The sequence below is a fragment of the Symphalangus syndactylus genome, chromosome 20, assembly GCF_028878055.3.
Source record: "Symphalangus syndactylus isolate Jambi chromosome 20, NHGRI_mSymSyn1-v2.1_pri, whole genome shotgun sequence".
NCBI lineage: Eukaryota > Metazoa > Chordata > Mammalia > Primates > Hylobatidae > Symphalangus > Symphalangus syndactylus.
Genome location: NC_072442.2, coordinates 48688883 through 48707127, shown reverse-complemented (window position 1 = coordinate 48707127; position 18245 = coordinate 48688883). Strand labels below are relative to the sequence as shown.

Below are 18245 nucleotides of genomic sequence, written 5' to 3'. Positions count from 1 at the left end.
TAGGGGTAGAAGCAGGAATTTTTATTCTGGCTTTCCTTAAATACACAAAGGCATGAGATACTGTTTGTCTTACTTTTCTTGGTTGTATGGTAGTAAGAGGGTGTTCTATAAATACTTAAAAAGTAGATGCTCATTTGGCTCAGAGGTCTTTCTTTTGTTGGGTTTTCATAAATCTCTTGCCACCTCTGGTTTTTAAACTAAATAAAATATATTGCTCAATTCATCACATTATTTTGTTCAAGATTTGAAAAAAAAAATCCTAGTAGGATAGAGGTAGAAGCAGTGCTGCAAAATATTGTAAAGAGGAATGGAAGCTAAAAAGCAAATCTCAAAAGAAAGAAATCAATATATCTTCCTTGTGATTTCTGTCATTTTACTAATGTAACACTGTATGGTAAAGAGAAAAACAGAATTACCTAAAGCCTGGAACAACAAATGGTAAGGAGGAAAACAATAAAACCAAAGTTTTTATAAGATTGGGCACTAAAGCTAGATTTAAGCTGAATGTATGCACTCCAATGCATAAATATTTCCATGGCTAGAAACCAATAACTTTAGAAAGTTTCAGTGTTTATGAAAGACAAAAATCTCAAAATCCTATTGAGGAGGTTCTGCTTCTGTATTCAATAGCTTTCAAATCTTGATGGAACCCTGGAGCTCATGTAGGCTGGTGAGTCTTATGGTGTGGCCTATGGACCAGCATCACCTGGAAACTTGTTCAAAGTGCAGGTTCTCAGGCTCCATGACTAAATGGCTAAAATGACCGTGTCAGAAACTCTGAGGGTGGGGCATAGCAATCTGTATTTTAACAAGTCCTTTAAATGATAATATGAAATGATATTACTTTCAAACTTGAAAGTTGGTTACGTTTACTTAAATATCCATTAATACTGGATATTTGGATCAGTCTTGTGATGAAAGCAAATTTACATTCCAACCTAGGCAACTGGTGTAATGTAGAAAAAAAAAACCAAAGTAATTGTTTTAAACAGTAATAACAATGTGATATTTGGTAAGAAATACATGTTTTATCCTCCCCTTCCCTTTTTTTCTGGGACTGGAATGGATTGTTCAGAAAGAAACCAACATGATCAACCAACAAGTGATCCCGACCTCTTTCTTTGCCCAGACCAGCTTTTATTTTACATCTGCAGCAGTAGACCCTCAGACTTTCTACATGACAATTTTTAAAGTCTAGATTTTATTATGATTAGGTTTATTTTAGTTTGCATACTGATGTAACAGTAGTTACATTCTTCTTGCCATTAAATATTTTACTTTATGAAACTGTGCTGTGAACTTAAAAACTGTGGTGGAGAATCAGTCTTATATTTCTGTTGTTATACTACAACATAGTCCACAGTAATTTGCTTAGAGCTATTTTCTTTTAGGTAAACTCTATGTAGACACAATTCTTGAAAAACCTTTCCTGTGCTTCATGCAGTGTTTTCGGTCTTGTGATCTGCCTCATGTTTCTCAGTTTCAGCTCCCTGAATCTTCACTGATGCTGGTTGACTCTTATAAACTCTGCTAAATTCACTTTCCCACAACTCTGAAGGAATAAAGTTAATGTGCTTTGTTTTTGGATTCTTGAAAAACAAAATGTTTATTATCCAGGGATTTTAGTGGTGTCTTTCTTTGCATATCAAGGTAAGATGCAGTAAAGGTATGTATATTACCACAAGCAGCTCTAAATTTAGTGTTTACTAAATTTACTGAATCAGAGCTTTAAATTCTCAGGGGAGCCTCAAAGCAGAATAAACTACTTTGCCTTTAATAAAGGATATGTATAATTGTGTAGCAGTAATAACCATAATAAAATTCTTTATTGTACAGATTCAATTATAATAAAGTGTAGGTTAGACTATGCCCCTTGAAACATAAATACGCAGTAAACTAACAGATAAAGTGATTGTCAACACTAACTCCTATTAGGAATTAACAAAATAGCAAATAAAAGATCGTAAATCGGTTTTTTAATTTTTTTTTTTTTTTTTTTTTTTGTGAGATGGAGTCTCACTCTGTCACCCAGGCTGGAGTGCAGTGGTGCAATCTTGGCTCACTGCAACCTCTGTCTTCCAGGTTCAAGCGATTCTCCTGCCTCAGCCTCCCAATTAGCTGGGACTACAGGTGTGCATCACCAAGCCCAGCTAATTTTTGTATTTTTAGTAGAGATGGGGTTTCACCATGCTGGCCAGGCTGGTCTTAAACTCCTGACCTCAGGTGATCCGCCCGGCTCAGCCTCATAAAGTGCTGGGATTACAGGTGTGAGCCACTGAGCTGGCCAAGTAAATTGTGTTATCGTGCTACCTAAATAACAAAAACGATTAAGATGAGAGAAACAATTAAGTTGGATACTGGAGAGGAAATATAAATAGCCTTCCCAGCTTTCTTATTTTATAACTGTATAGATCTATAAGATCACTATGAAGAAAAGATAAGGTGGTGATTATAATTTTTTTAATCTAATCGGACTCATCATTAAAACAGGTAAAATACTGTAGCTATGAAGCCAACTTTCTTGCTCATAGTTGTTCTTATGTGTTTCTGTCCATATGTGTACTTTAGTAAATCTATCACATACTTCCAGATAAGTTTTCAAAATTATTACATTATTAATAAAGATCACTTAAAAGTTTTGAATGTCTAACTATGAGCATACACAGATGATGTAATATTCAGTGCTCATCATATGCACACAATTTCTTATTTTATAACTGTATAGATATATAAGATTACTATAAAGAAAATATAAGGTGATGATTATAATTTATTTTTCTAATCTAATTGGGCTCATCATTACAACAGGTAAAATACTACAGATATGAAGCTAACTTTCTTGCTCATAGTTGTTCTTATGTACAGCTACTTATGTTCAGCCTCCCAAGTAGCTGGGACTACAGGTGTGCACAACCACGCCCAGCTAATTTTTGTATTTTTAGTAGAGATGGGGTTTCACCATGTTGGCCAGGCTGGTCTTAAACTCCTGACCTCAGGAGTTAAGTACATTGCTAAGCACTTGACATACACTGTTCATCTTCGTAACATTCTTATGAGGTAGCTACTCTTGTTATGCACATTTTATAAGAGAGAAATTTGAAACTTGAAAAATGTGAATAACATGTAAAAAACTCACACAGCTAATAAGTGGTAATGCTGGAACCTGAACCTTGTATGTCTTACTACAAAGTCTAGGTACTGCTGGGCATGGTGCCTGTATTCCCAGCACTTTGGGAGGCCGAGGCAGGAGGTCTGCTTGGGCCCAGGAGTTTACCACCAGACTGGAGTTCAATATCAGACTGGGCAGCACAGTGAGACCTCATCTCTACAAAAATTAAAAAAAAAAAAAAATCAGCTGGACACATGGTGTCACGTCTGTAGTCCCAGCTATTTGGGAGGCTGAGGTGGGAGGATCCCTGGAGATTGTGGCTGCAGTGTGAGCCATCCAGCCTGGGTGACAGAGCGAGACCCTGGCTCAAAAAAACAAACAAAAACCCCCACAAAGTCTGGCTACTTAACTACTTCTATAAACCGTCCTTAAGTATGCAACTGAACCAAGAAGAACATAAGATTCTTTACACGTAGCTGTCTAGTTTGAGAGGGCATTTAGTAGGCTCAACAGATAGGAATGACATGTTACTAAACACAAATTTCCACTCACAACAAAATTTTGACCTAAGTCATATACAGACAAGACCATAATTCATAGGTCTATTCCACAAATTCTCCTGAGAATAATTTGTGGTTTTTCTCAGGATTCTCCCAAACTTGGTCAGGGCCACCGAAAAATATGAAGGTAATATATACAGGAAATCCTCTTATCCTACACCGATAGGGACTAGTAGTGGATTGGTTTTTCTAAAATGTTGCAAATGAGCAAAGAAAAAGTTGGTACGTGTATTAAATACTTTTCCTTAAAATATAAATGTACATTTATTAACCAAACTCTTGCTGTAAGGCCAAGGCTTTTTGTTTGAATATGAGTTCCAACTTTTCTTTTTTGTGTAAACTGCACTAAAATGTATAATCTAGTCAATTTTTTCAAAATAAAACAAAATCTTAGACAACCTAAGTATAGACAGATTTTTAAAATACCTTCACCCAAATTCACTGAAAATTTATTTTTAATTTTTGGGGGTATGCAGTAGGCATATACATTTGTGGGGTGTATGAGTTATTTTGATACAGGCATATAATGTGTAATAATCACATCAGGGTAAATGGGGTATCTATCGCCTCAAGCATTTATCCTATGTGTTAGAAACAATCCAATTATGTTCTTTTAGTTATTTTAAAATGCACAATTATTATTGAGTAGTCATCCAGTTACAGCCATTTTTTTAGCAACTTACTTTTATTGATATTGAGTTTTTCCAAAGCTTTTAACATAATTTTCCTATAAACTCTTTTACAGGTGCTTTCTTTCTGTATTCGTATCTAATGTATATGTAATTTAATTATATTATCATAATAACAAGTACAATGGGCATTAACTTAACTGCCTCTCATTAAGCACAGGCCACTACAGGAATAACAGAAGTACCTAGGTGCATTAGAAGGTAGCCTACTGGCCTCTAATATACATCTTGTCCTGACAACAGTCAGTAGGTGTCACAAAGGGAATGAAAACTTTAATCCTGCAAGTGATTAGGGGAAGGTCAGTCAAATCTCTTCTAACTGGTAGAGTTAGCTCACAGTGTGCAGGGCATGGTAATATGCAAAACGCAAATGAGAAAATGAGAAAGGTCTGAGAAGTCTAACAATATTTTCATATGCCACCATGCTTGTAAGGCACTAATTGTCAATATTTAGATTTTGAAATAACGCAGAGTATAAAATCCTGCCAGTTTCTTACAGTGACTAATGAGAGCCAGTGCCCATAACTGAAAGGACCATGATGGAGTAAGAAATAAAAGCATGAATAGATTTTCATAAAGAAGTCATTTCTACTTTGTCACATTTCAGTCTCTAATCTATACAATTTTTGTGACATTTTACTAGCTATTTTCTCAATAATAAATGATTTGGGAAGTAAAGTGTCAAAAGCATAAGAGAAACATAAAACTATTTTGGACAGATGAACCTTGATAAAAAATGTCTTTTCAAAATCGAAGGCATAATCTGGAAAAATTATACAATTAGAATTAAAGTCAAATTGAAATTAAGTTAGAAGAGGTAGCTCATAGTTCAATGTCACATTGTATAAACAAATGAAATATCATTTAAAGTAAGTCTAAACTAGACTAGATATTAATATATCTACAAAAATGGTTCATTAAAGCAATGATTTATCCCCAGAATGGAGAAGAGCAGAAAATATTAGACATTTAGTACAATAAGGAGAATTCCTTACTGAACACAACAGAGAATACCCAGTGGTAATAACAAGAAAAAACAGCAAATTTTAATTGCAGTGTTGACAAGCTAACTTTTTTGGTACTTAAAAATGAGAAACTTAGTCATAACTGCAGTATGTCCTCCGTCTCAGGCTTAGGTAAGAGTACCTTATATATCAGACCTTTTACATTATAACCTTTCAGTAATAAGCTTTAAAAACAGGTCAAAATTGGCATGAAGAGAGCTATTTCTTTCTTTTCTAGGCAATATAATACTGTCAGAGTCCTAAGAATCAGTGCAGGGCGGGGAGGTGAAAGGAACGTGACTCATGTGTCATACTTCTAGCCTCAGTTGAAAAGTGTTTACCATCACAAGTCTGATCAATAAATAAAACAGTGAGTCACAAATTTTCAAGATCTCACTTTAATAAAACCTTAGTGAGTCGGGCATGGTGGCTCATGCTTGTAATCCCAACTGTTTGGGAGGCCGAGGCGGGCCGGATCACCTGAGGTCAGGAATTCAAGACCAGCCTGGCCAACATAGTGAAACTCCATCTCTATTAAAAAAATAAAAAAAAATAGCCAGGTGTGGTGGCATGCACCTGTAGTTCCAGCTACTTAGGAGGCTGGGGCAGGAGAATTGCTTGAACCCAGGAGGCGGAGGTTGCAAGTGAGCTGAGACTGCACCACTACACTCCAGCCTGGGCGACAGAAGGAGACTCTGTCAAACAACAACAACAATAACAACAACTAACCACCCCCCGCCCCCCAAAAAAAAAAAAAAAAACCTTAGTGAGTAAAGGCTCTTAACATCATAATAGGGTTATCTGCTTTGGCCTGCTTAGCTGAAGGCATTCAAGCTAAGAATATTATTGAAGCTCTAGGTAAGTACAGGATGTTTTAATGATTTATTCAGTAAATATTTATTGAACATCTACTATATGCCAGGCATTGTGCTAAAGACTGAGGATATAATAATAAAAAGGACAAATACTGTCTCTCCCTTTTAGGGAGACAAGACGTAAACTACACAAATACTAAATAATAATAACAGCAATAATTGAGCTCTTATTGTGATCAAAACTGTTCAAAGTCATTCATCATTTAATCCTAATAATAACCCTAGGAAGTAGTAGGTACTATTATTACCTGCTTTTTGCAGATGAGGAAACTGAGGGAAAGAGAGGCTAAGTTACTTGCCCAAGGACACAGAAGTAAGGCATGTCAGTCAGAATTCAAATCCAGGCAGTCTGGCTCCAGAGTACACAAACTATGTTAGATAAGCTTACGCTACATTATATTGCTAACTAATTTAAAACTTAAATTTGTAATAAATGCTAAGATGAAAAAGCCTGCCGTGTACTGAATGTATAATTTTACCACAATTATATCAAAGCTTCTCATTGTATCAAAACAATGTGACAATATATTTATCATACTTTTTTGGTAAAGGGTTCTTTTAAATAAAACAAGGAAGGAGAAACTACACACTTATCAAGTGTTTTGGACTGAATATGAAACCAGTTCCCACGGGAAGTAATATAAACTCACAATGAAATACTCTGAACATTAATGGTTACAATATTACTGTTATCAGGAGAGGACACCACCACTATCCATTTGACAGCACGATGTTTTCTAAATCCAGGCATATTTATATTGTCATATAAATTTAAGCCTTCTGATTCAAGTTGTAACTACTCTCTGCTCACTTAAAAAACTCAGCCTACCTAGTAAAGGTAAAAAACGGCTTCCCTTCTCAACAAAGAAAAAAATGAAAAGTTCAGAGGACCTTAAAGTAAAGAAAGGTATAGAGAGATACATAGGATCATGCAGTTGCTATTAAGTGACAGCATCATCATCAACTATCATTATTGGACAGTTACTATGTACTAGAGGCTGTTGTAAGCATTTTTCCTGTAAAAATTCCTTTAATTCTTACAAATCCTAAGGGAGTTGTTATACTCATTTCACAGATGAGGAAACTGAAGCACAGAGAAGTTATACAACTTGCCCAATGTCACACTGCTAGTAAGTGCAGGATCTGAACTATTACATCATATTGCAGGAGTTAAGGTCAGACAGTTAACTGCTTTAGGGATCCTTTCAGCTGTCTTAATGAGAAATTTACTGGAGTAAGGATGTTGAATGGAGAAAGAGAAACATTTTATTTTTAAAAGTCTTAAAGACTCCTATGTATCAGTGGTCCCCAATCTTTTGGGCACCAGAGACCCATTTTGTGGAAGACAATTTTTGTTGGGGGTGGGGATGGTTTGAGATGAAACTGTTCCACCTCAGATCATCAGGCATTAGATTCTCATAACGGGCAAGCAACCTAGATCCCTCAGATGTGCATTTCACAACAGGGTTCATGTTCCTGTGAGAATCTAGTGCCTCTGCTGATCTGACAGGAGGTGGAGCTCAAGCAGTAATGCTTGCTCGCCTGCAGGCTCACCTCCTGCTGTGCTGCCCAGTTCCTAATAGGCCACGGACTGGTACTGGTCTGCAGCCTGAGTGTTGGGGATACCTGCTACATGTGACTATATATCACAGACACCAAAAAGCAATTAGAACTCTAAGAAGTGTATTTGACTGTAAGTTTCTCATTAGATGCTTCCTTCTCCCACCAGTTTTATGTAGCCTCTCTCTTTCTTTCTCCTCTTTAATGAAACAGAATACAAGTATTTGCCAAATGTAGACCACTGCAGCTAAGTGTTTGGACTACAGTTCAGGAAAGCAAAAAGCAGAATCATATGTCAAGAAAATCATGATCCTATATGGTCACTCAAACGGTTCCAAGCCTCAGTTTCCAGCAAAAGTTACACCATCTTGGTTCCTTCAATATCTTTCATACTGCTCCTTATTCATCTCATTTGTTTTTTAATGTGGGTTTTTCTCTTTTGGTCCCTTAAGTGGATATTTCTTAAGATTTACAGCCGGGTGCGGTGGCTCACGCTTGTAATCCCAGCACTTTGGGAGGCAGAGGTGGGCGGATCACAAGGTCAGGAGATCGAGACCACGGTGAAACCCCGTCTCTACTAAAAAATACAAAAAATTAGCCGGGCGTGGTGGCGGGCGCCTGTAGTCCCAGCTACTCGGAGAGGCTGAGGCAGGAGAATGGCGTGAACCCGGGAGGCGGAGCTTGCAGTGAGCTGAGATCGCGCCACTGCACTCCAGCCTGGGCGACAGAGCAAGACTCCGCGTCTCAAAAAAAAAAAAAAAAAAAAAGATTTACTTCTTGATCCCTGAGAACACATACTGAAGTTAGAGAGAGGTCTAAGTTGGAGCTCTGATCTCTTATGTCTAATTTCTTCATGGTTAGCCTGATTAGGTCTTGTTTTCTTCATAAATAAGATTAGGGCCATAGTAATTCAAAGTGCCAACAAAAAGACAAAATGAGTAAACATGAAAATTCCTCATAAATTCTTATGAAATATTTACTTCCTACCTCTTTTATTTGTTCAATTCTCATCCTAAAGAGACTTTACAGCCGGGCACTGTGGCTCATGGCTGTAATCCCAGCACTTTGGGAGGCCAAGGCGGGTGGATCACGAGGTCAGACATTCAAGACCAGCCTGGCCAAGATGGTGAAACCCCATCTCTGCTAAAAATGCAAAAAAATAGCTGGGCATGGTGGCAGGCGCCTGTAATCCCAGCTACTCGGGAGGCTGAGGCAGAGAACTGCTTGAACTCAGGAGGCAGAGGTTGCAGTGAGCCGAGATAGCGCCACTGGACTCTAGCCTGGGTGACAGAACAAGGCTCCATCTCGGGAAAAAAAAAAAAAAAAAAAAAAGAAAGATTTTACCTACTCTACAGTTTTAACTATACTCTCTACAGGTATAACTTCCAAATTTACAGCTTAAAACCTTACTTATTTTCAAAGTGCTGAAAACACATTTCCCTTTTTTTTTTTTTGAGACGGAATCTTGCCTTGTCGCCCAGGCTGGAGTGCAGTGGCGCAATCTCGGCCCACTGCAAGCTCCGCCTCCCGGGTTCAAGCAACTCTCCTGCCTCAGCCTCCCCAGTAGCTGGGACCACAGGCGCCCACCATCACACCCGGCTAATTTTTTTTGTATTTTTAGTAGAGACGGGATTCCACCGTGCCAGCCAGTATGGTCTCGATCTCCTGACCTCGTGATCCGCCCGCCTCAGCCTCCCAAAGTGCTGGGATTACAGGCGTGAGCCAGTGCACCCGGCCCACATTTCCCCTCTTATATCCTCCTACCACCTTGAACTCAATGTGTATCAATCTCTTAAAATCAGCTATCTGTCTAAGCTTTTCCTATTAGCAAAGCCATCATTTTTCTTCTTAAAATTGTATAATCATCTTTGGCAGATTTTTCATATTGCTGTACTCTATAACTGGTCAGTCACCAATCTGCTTATTCCTCCAAAATCTTTTTCTCTTTATACATTTTCCATGGCTACTATGTTAGCTTACCACTGCCCTAATGGCTTCCTCATTTTGGTCCCAGTTGTCTCTTCCAGAGCATCCTTCATGAAACCTCTGTTCCAGACAAACTGACTTATTTACCGCTTGAATGCATTTTGTACACTTTTGCTTCTGAGATTTTACTTAAGTCACTTTATCATTTTACTTTCCAGTCTACATAATAAACAATATTTTCTCCCATTTAAAAAACACACCCATCTTTAAAATATTAAAGCAAAGTATAATTTATCTGGGGAATCTGAGTAAATTATGTTTCCATAATCTTCTGTTTTTGTTTTTGTTTTGCTTCTTTTTTGAGATAGAGTCTCACTCTGTCGCCCAGGCTGGAGTACAGTGGTGCGATCTCGGCTCACTATAACCTTTGCCTCCCAGGTTTCAAGTGATTCTCATGCCTCAGCCCCCAAGTAGCTGGGATTACAGGCATGCACCACCATGCCTGGCTAAGTTTTGTATTTTTAGTAGAGACGGGGTTTCACCATGTTGACCAGGCTGGTCTCAAACTCCTGACCTCAAGTGATCCACCTGCCTTGGCTTCCCAAAGTGCTGGGATTACAGGCATGAGCCACTAGACCCAGCCATGTTTCCATATCTTCTGGAGTGCTAAGATGATTTCTTTCATACTTTATTTTGTGCAGTTAACCACTCTTCTTTCCTTCTAAATGACATAACTTTCTTTGGTCAGTTATTTCCTAAAGCATGCTCCCTGGAATACTTACTTGTTCCACATAGTTTTGCAGGGGCATGTAAGAAATAAAGTGTCTGTTGTCAAGCTTTAAAGATGCTAGATTAAACAATTAAAAAGGTCCCTTTATTGTAGGACTTCTCAGGCTTTAAAATGCTAAACCGTTTCTCTATCATCATTCTTCTCTAGTTCCGACATGAAATATTTCTTTCTCATCCCACTATAGCTTAACTCAACTTCAAACCACTACTCACGTTTTTGAACTGAGTAAGCCTTCCAAATTCAACCAGATTGAGTTTTTCGTCCTTGCCTCTTGATTCTCAATCTCTTTCTCCAGGGAAGTATGCACCTTCCCCTCCCCCTCTTCCCCCTCTCCCCCCGCAAGAGATGAAGTCTCACTCTGTTGCCCAGGCTAGAGTGCAGTGGTACAATCACAGCTCACTGCATCCTAGAACTCCTGGGCTCAAGCGATCCTCCCAAGTAGCTGGGACTACAAGCATATGTATGCCACCACACCTGGCTAATTATAATTTCTATTTTAAAAATGATACCCAGACCCGATGATCTAAGTAGTATGTCTTCAACTGGGGAATACATATAGGTGACGAGTATTATGTTGGGGTATGCAAATTTATAGGAGAAAATGTGGTACATTTTCCTGAAGAGTGAGTTTTACTTAAAGATTTTTTTTGGGAAACATTTTTATTATAAAATAAAAATACATGTAGAATGTACACTGTTTTAAAGAAATATGAGACTCGCAAGAAATTTCCAGGTTTCCTTTTGGGTACCACTTCAGGCTACATCCCAGATCCCTTTGGTAAGTAATGCCTTTGCCCTAAAGGAACTCCCAAAGAAAAGTCCAAAAAGCACTGATGTAGGCCAATGGAGAGGAATGGGGGGAAAGTAAGTATCAAAGATTCACTAAGAGAATGCTTCCCCTGTGTCAAGTACTATACTAGATGCTTTATCTATATATTTTTCTTAATGCCTACAATGACACTACAAAAATACACTATTTCATTCATCTTATAGAAGAGAAACCTCATAGAAGTTAACCTGTCCTAAGCTGCAAAGTTTACAGTGGTAAAAATGTTTTCTTATACAATGTTGGAGTGATAAAAAACACATTTATCACTGAAATATTATCATTAATTCCCATGAGAAAAAATAGCTAGGATAACTAGAAATGACCCTGTTAAAATAATTTATCACCAATATGAGTCCTTCATGTCTTAATGTAGACTCTAACAGAAATGAGGTACTTATTTTCTAATAAAAGCTTATTACTAACAAATTCCCAGATATTCAGAAGTGTTATTAGAATAACATGTTTAAGTTTCAGTTAATGAAAACCAGGGGAAAAAACCTAAGAGTTTACATTTGAAATTGTTATATTCTATTCACTAGCACATTTCCTCCCCCCAAAAAAGCAATACCTACTATTAACTAAGATTTTACTCAGTTGTATGTTATATGAACAATATTGAATAGTTTTTTTTTGTTTGTTTGTTTGTTTGTTTGAGACAAGGTCTCATACTGTCACCCAGGCTGGAGTGCTGAAGCAATCATGGCTCACTATAGCCTTAACTTCCCAGCCTCAGGTGATTCTCCTACCTAAACCTCCCAAGCAGCTGGGACCAGAGGTGTGCACCACCATGCCTGGCTAATGTTTTGTATTTTTTGTAAAGACAGGGTTTCACCATTTGCCCAGGCTGGTCTCAAACTCCTGAGCTCAAGCAATCCACCCACATCAGCCTCCCAAAGTGGTGGGATTACAGACATGAGTCACCACCCGGCCTTGAAAAGACTTTTTAAAGAATTTCAGAAAGTAAGACTGAAGATGTCAAACTAGTTTGAAATTGAGGGGCTCAATGATCATCCAAGCATTAAGTCTTATTTTTTTCACAGAACACTGCCAGTTAAATCTGCAACTTGAATTTTTACATGCTGAAATAAACTGGATGGCCTTTAAGAAAACCTAACATACATACAGATTCACCAAATCAGCATAATAGGGATTATTATAAAAGGACTTATTGCAGAATCTCTTAAAATAGGGAGGTCTATAGTGGATTTTACATTAGCTAGTTTACAAACAAACAAACAAACAGGTTAATATACAATCTTTAAGGAATATATAATAGGTAAAACCCCAAACATTAAAAAAAATACCAAAGGATATGGTCAAGAAAGATTACTTGAAAATGAATAAATCTGCTAATAAAAACACTAACCTCATTAAAAAATACCTAAACCAGTCTTTGTTATTAATATATTTTTTTTATGAGACAGAGTCTTGCTCTGTTGCCCAGGGTCTCACTATGTCACTCGGTCTGGAGTGCAGTGGAGTGATTACGGGTCACTGCAGCCTCAACCCCCCAGGCTTAGGTGATTCTCCTGCCTCAGCCTCCCAAGTAGCTGGGACCACAGGCATGTGCAATCATGCCTGGCTAAATTTTTTAAAAAATTATTTGTAGAGATGGGGTCTCCCTGTGCTGCCCAGGCTAGTCTTGAACTCCTGGCCTCAAGGGATCTTCCCATCTCAGCCTCACAAAGTGCTGTAATTACAGGTGTGAGCCATGGCACCTGGCCTCTTTGCTACTGTTAATAAAAATTATAGTTTCAGAGATAATGGATATATAAAATCCTTAGTTTCTATATATACATGTGTGAGGATAGTCATATAGAAGCATTAACTTATAATGTACACAATTATTAAATATACATACATTTTAAAATTCCTATTTTATTTACTTGCAGAGCAAGTTAAAATGTGAATATTTATTTGATCCGTTATAGATGATAGAAGCAAAATCTTGTTATTAATGGCATATATAACTGTTAATATAAGTGATTAACTCTTTCATTATCCCTTAACATATTAATTCTCCCTATTTAAAGGCTTTCTAAACATTGGGCAAACTCACTTGTATAAAGAAATAGGCAAAGTCTCAAAAATGGAAGAAGGAATAGAAATTGAATGGTATAATGACAAAATAACAAAAATCTTCTTTTGCTAACTGTGTAAATTAAAATAACCTAGTCATATCACTGAAGTACATATTTTCCAAATAAAGTGCATTTCAGAAGAGCAACTCAGACTGGGAGCCACAGCTCATACTTGTAATCCCAGCACTTGGGGAAGCCAAGGTGGGAGGACTGCTTGAGCCCAAGAGTTTGAGATCAGCATGGGCAACATGAGACTTCATCTCTACAAAAATGTTTTAAAAAAATTAGTTGGAGGGCCGGGCGTGGTGGCTCATGCCTGTAATCCCAACACTTTGGGAGGTCGAGGCGGGTGGATCACGAGGTCAGGAGATCGAGACCACCCCTGGCTAACATGATGAAACCCTGTCTCTACTAAAAATACAAAAATTAGCTGGGCGTGGTGGCGGGTGCCTGTAGTCCTAGCTACTCAGGAGGCTGAGGCAGGAGAATGGCATGAACCCGGGAGGCGGAGCTTGCAGTGAGCCGAGTTCACGCCACTGCACTCCAGCCTGGGCGACAGAGTGAGACTCTGTCTCAAAAAAAAAAAAAAAAAAAAAATTAGTTGCATATGGTGGCACATGCCTGTAGTCCCAGCTACTCAACAGGGTGAGGGAGGAGGACGGCTTGAGCCTGGGAGGTGAAGGCACAGCAAGCCATCACTGCACCACTGTACTCCAACCTGGGCGACTCTGTTCCAATCAATCAATAAATCAATAAGAGCAACTTAGGAAGACAAGTAATTGAAAGAATAAGACTAAATGAAAATATCTTTTTCTTTTTTGAAGTGGCTGAAGATCACTACAAATATCCTAATTTTGAAAAACCAAGTTCCTACTTTCAAGACATTTCTAAGTTACCATGGTTAGCTGAGGAACTAAAAAGAGAAAATAATTAAAAGCCAGAAAACAAAGAGTCTTTTAAGAAAATTCAGTATATAAAATCAATATATCTTGTTGATAATTGCCAAATGATCTAAAAATACACGTAAACAAAGGTAAATTTCTAATTTAGTCTAAACTCAACTGGGAAAATAGACAATAAATATCATAATTTGCACATTGTGTTGTTAAAAAAATTCTTAAACTAAGAAAGTCCATTAGTAAACACTCCAGTTAATGAAATAACAAGAATAATTTTATGTATTAAGAAAGCTTGTTTACAAAATTCTAGATTTCCATATTGTTATTTTTTTAAAAAGGTATTTTATTTATAAGGATACTGCAACAGGAAGTAGAGGTCTATTCTGGAATTGCAATCTAACAGGAGAGACAATCTAACCTTCACATTTACATTGAAAAATTGAGTTTGTAACAGCCTTCTCTGCAATGCATATTATTTTTTAAAATATAAAACTATTTCAAAAGGTTCATATATGCATATAAATATATAAAGCAAAAGAACACACAATTAAAAATTAGATAAATGTGCCAAAATACAGCTTAATGGCTTCCTTGAAAACTAAATGTCAAATTATCTTAGGCTGTGTTTATTTTTCGATAAAGAACAAAGTAGACTTTACAGCTCAGAAATCCATATACTCATCATACTCACAGGTTTTAGTTTTTCTTCCTCACTAGTCAATACTATAGAGTCTTTTCCCCTAGAAAAGCTGAAAGGCTTCTTATTCACTGGTCACGTTGTTATCAGACCTGACACATCAGGAATGACCCACACTTCAATCTCCAGCCAGCTCTTTACGCTGTGCAGAACTCACTGTGCGTTACAGGTGATACTTCTTATAGCAGATGTTGATGATGGTCCCAAAGCACAAGAGACGCTCCCAAAGGGGTTTAGAACCCCTAACAACATCATCTGCTTCTTTTTGTATCCAGAGAAGCACTGTGGTATTCTGTTTTGAACAACTAATGATTTCAAGAGATTACACAGACGAGTTCTTTTCATTAGATTGGTTGACATAAGCTTATCCTTTCAGAATACTGCAGCAAATATAGGTTGTATGATTCCATTAGGATAAAACAAATATTTTTACACAATTTTTTTCTGTGGCGCAGTTTAGTTCACCCACTGTTAGAGCAAATTACTGGAAGAACTGGTTCTTAGGTTTCTAATGGCGCAGCGTTAACAGAGTGAATGATTCACGGATGTTCTTCTTAACATTCAGGAGTAACAAGGAAGGCTAGCAGTGCAGCCCAGGTCCAGAGCTGATGAATGGTGCAGTGCTGCTGTTGTCATAGCAACCAAGAGGAAAAAAGCAGCACCATATAAGGATCTGTGACATGGATTCTGGGAACAATTTATATTAAAAAGCTGTAAGCTCCTCATGTCTTAAAGCTGTAAACTCCTCTCCTACTGCTTCCTTCTCATGTTTTGCACTTCTGAATTTTTGAATCAGAGCTGTGTGAATATACGTTGTAAAACAGTTACTTAGTAGGCACCAACAAAAAATGCAATTGAGGTAATTTAAAATATTAATACTTTAGCAAGCTAATATAGGTCTGCAGTATCTCCATAATTTATTGTTGTGTTAAAATTATACAGTGATTTTGTTGCAATGTAAGGAACTGTCTAGAGTTGGAGATAGCAGAAAATTCATCTTTAAATACTTAGAGATATTAAAATCCTAATTAAATGCCTTTCATTCAGATGGTATGCATCAGATACACCAAAACTGCAGCACTATCAACTGATTGACTAATAAAGTAGCAATGACACCAATTTCAAAGAGAGGCATACTATCATCTGTATTCCTTCTAGATAAAGAAAGTTTCAAAAGACACTAACCTCACTAAAAATGCTCATAGCCTTCATTCATGAAAAAGAAAACTTCTCCATCAATCACTTGTAAGACAGGGTTACTGGTCCACCCCATGCTTCTAAAGGCCTCTCCCTAACTGGGCCTGGACAATCTTTTTTCCTCACCTCTCAGGAATCAGGAAGAGCTCCCCCTTCCAGGGGATAGTAGGATAGCTTCCAAACGGTATCACAGGAGAAGGGGGAGCTAGTGAAAGCACCAATGCATAGATTGTCGTAATGGTACTCTCTCTACAGTATTCTGGACGTGGCTCTGAGATGACTGGTGCAGAAAAATATCTTTCATTAGATTTATTAAGCATGGGTCACTGATGCTATGATATTTCATATATTTAGATAGGGTAGTTCTGTATGAAATTGTTTTATATCATATCTCTGTGTTACTTTTCCATCACCATTTATTTAATAAAATATTCAGATACAATACAAAGCAAAATATTTGGTAAATTTACCTATTACACCTTCTCTTATGTGGGCAACACTGCCATTATGATACCAATTCTGGAAAAGTTACGTATTTGTTGGACATAGATTTATTTGTTGGTCATATATTTATGATGCATTTATCTCCATAAATGAAGAACCTCAGTAAAATGTGACTAAAAAGAATTGCAATGTAGTGGGATGGACATGCATTTGACTAGTCTTCTGACTATAGTTGGACTAACAGCTTTGCTACTTTTAAATAAAACCCTGAGTAAGTCACCTAACTACTCTGACCCTCTGATTCATCTCAGTAAAGCATTTTCCACCTTATTCCTAAAGCTATAGTGGGAATAGAAAAAAATAAATACAAAGCAAAGGCTTAAAATTCTAAAAATCTATATTTTTTAATCTAAGCAAAACAGCAAAGCAAAAGCATCTAAGCAAAACAGCAAAGATAAAAATGAAAAGTGGAATTTCAATAGAACTCCATAAACATAGAAAATTGCCTGAAAGGGTAAATATTTTTCCAGGCTAGGTTTTATGTTTGATTGGATATTGTGTCCCATCACACTGAATATACTTGTCACAAGTAGCTAGTAGCTATTTCTTTTTAGAATTATAGCAGATATAGATACTGTGGACTAGCGTTCAAGGATTATTTAATATAATAATGTACAAGTAATTCTACTGCCTCAACATGACTTATAAATGTCTTTAGAAAATAGTAACTTGGTAATAAAGAAGTATAAGCAGTTTCTATGGAATGGTTAATATCAAAGAACATGCAAAGTGACTGAGTTGTTTAAAATAACCTATTACTTTTTATCTCACCTAACTAGAAAACTGTAGGGCAAACTCAAAAATGAGCTATTATGTTTGACTTGAAAATTCCATGGACAGCATATCTCATTCTGTTTCCTGGACAGTCTAATCTCTTCTATCTAGTAAGTTTTTTAACTCAAATATTGTCTTGTGCCTGTAGTTATTTTTGAGGGAAATTCTCTTTAGTTGTGACTTCTTAGAATACTGATTATTCAATATCTTAGGTAAAAAGAGCAACTTTCTCTCCCACCTCCCCATCATCAAGTCATGTTGAGCAGATCTTTGCATTAGAGAGATACCAGAGAAGTTCTGCAAAAAAATGTAAACTTGGACAACAAATAATTTTTTCACTGACTTTCATATTAACGTTGCTTATGCTGTGTAGGAGCTAACTGGGATGAGGACATGATTAAAATACTTTAAAAGACAAAGTACACAGGTTTTGTTTTGTTTGAAAAACTGGATTTAACTTAAGGGTGGAGAGAGATTTAAGGAGTTAGCTCTTCCCCTTGGTTACTAATTTTTAACTCCTTTATGATTAATTTAGGTAAGTCATGCTAAAACTTACACACTTTTTTTTTATTCTTTTTTCAGTCTTGCTATATTAAAAGCTTTCTCTAAGGAGTAATCCTCCGTGCTAAACTCTGTTGTGCTTAAAGGTAGGGTAATATTTATGAAGAGATGTATATATGAAATCTCTATTCTCACAGGAGTAAGAGAGTAACCATTTTACTAGCTATTGCAATTCAAGCTTTGGCCAAAT

At 37.0% G+C, this 18245-nt stretch overlaps 1 protein-coding gene across 9 annotated transcripts in view; it reads right to left on the bottom strand.

Annotated features, from left to right (window-relative positions):
- The window catches only part of TANC2 (tetratricopeptide repeat, ankyrin repeat and coiled-coil containing 2), a 489961-nt gene that overhangs the window by 305123 nt on the left and 166593 nt on the right, over positions 1 to 18245 (bottom strand). For 2 of the 9 annotated variants that reach the window (XM_063629303.1, XM_063629304.1), the window contains exon 1: positions 15014 to 17159. The exons of the other annotated variants lie outside the window; for them this stretch is intronic. The gene's annotated coding sequence lies outside the window, so the exon portion shown is untranslated. Of the gene's footprint in view, positions 1 to 15013; positions 17160 to 18245 lie in introns of those variants that run through there. 9 annotated transcript variants of the gene reach the window in all.